This window comes from Eutrigla gurnardus (assembly GCF_963514095.1).
Source record: "Eutrigla gurnardus genome assembly, chromosome: 21".
NCBI classification, from domain to species: Eukaryota; Metazoa; Chordata; class Actinopteri; order Perciformes; family Triglidae; genus Eutrigla; species Eutrigla gurnardus.
The window spans coordinates 6915102-6916515 of record NC_139932.1 but is presented as its reverse complement, the minus strand read 5'-3'; positions in this window follow the sequence as shown (position 1 = coordinate 6916515).

Below are 1414 nucleotides of genomic sequence, written 5' to 3'. Positions count from 1 at the left end.
TGGCAGAGAGGTCACGGCTCCTCGTCGTTCCTGCCAAGCTGTTTCCAGACAGCAGGGGAAGGGGTGAACGAGTGCACATGGGAAGAGGAATGTGACTGGAAGGAATGCTTCGGTGCCACTGGTGGGAAGTAACTAAGTACATTTAGTACCGTACTGTAGATACTTGTACTTGAGTATTGCCATTTTATGCTACTTTAAATTTCTACTCCGCTACATTTTGGAGAGAAAAAATGTACTGTTTAAACAACTACATTTATCTCACTGGTTACTTTACGGATTCATATTTTTTATTTTAAAAGCATATTCTAAACTTTTTTTTGTCTTTTTGGATTGCGGCCTCTTATAAAGTCAGCAAAAGAAAATGCTAATGAATGTGTGTTTCCACCCACTACTGTCCTGGAAATAGTTGGAGCATCAAGATAAACAATAATTGTGTCATATCTTTCAAAAATAAAAGAAAAAAGAGGTTGTTTGCAGCTTCACCAAAGATAATTTGAGGCCCAAATAGCTCAAATGATAAAAAATGTCACCAAAAAAAGCAAAGATAAAAACAGAATAAACCAAAAAGGAAAGCAATGATACAACAAATTAAAATCTTCTTAAATTTATAATAAAGCAATAATACTTCATGTGAGATACTACAATAGAAAAACTTCTTGTGCGTACAAAAGGCAAGATATCTGTTCGTATATGTAAAATCTGCTAATAAAAAGGCTACATTAAAACACATCATACAACATTCAGCCAGGACACATTCAAGCACATTTACACAAAAACACAATAGAAGCTACATTAAGAAGGAGAACCAGGTTTTTGTTGGTGGGGACTGAAACAAGATTAAATAAATGTATTTAACATGCTGATTGCTGAGGAAACAAACAGGCTTCAGAAACTCATTAAGACAACAAAGGCAGTTTTGCAGCAGATTCTGTACCTTTGCCCTGAGGGCAGAAGCTGGAAGTGGTGATTAAAGGGATGGACGTGGTTCTGTAAGATTTTGCCAATTAAACTGAAACTGCTTTGCCATAAAAGATAATATGCTGCTCACAGACATTTTTCAGCTAATACTTCGGCAACATGCAGGACGTTCACTCATTGTGGATCCATTTTCTTCCTTGTGTTGGTACTTTTACTGAAGTAAAGTGAGTACTTCGCCCACTAGCTGCAGACCTTCAGGTTAGTTGGAGGATGGAGGCGTTTTGTGTGGAAACTGGGCTCGAAGCGAAGACGCAACAGGGAGCCACAAACGCATGAAGTGCTGAGGCTGAACCATGGACCTCCTCTCTCTCTCTCTCACTGTCTCTCCTGCTCGCTCGCTCCCACTCATTGTCCCCAGATTGACTGGCCATTCTCAGCCCGTGATGGAGATGTCCTGTGGGGGGTTGCATGGTGTGGGAAACTCGTCGATGAATGA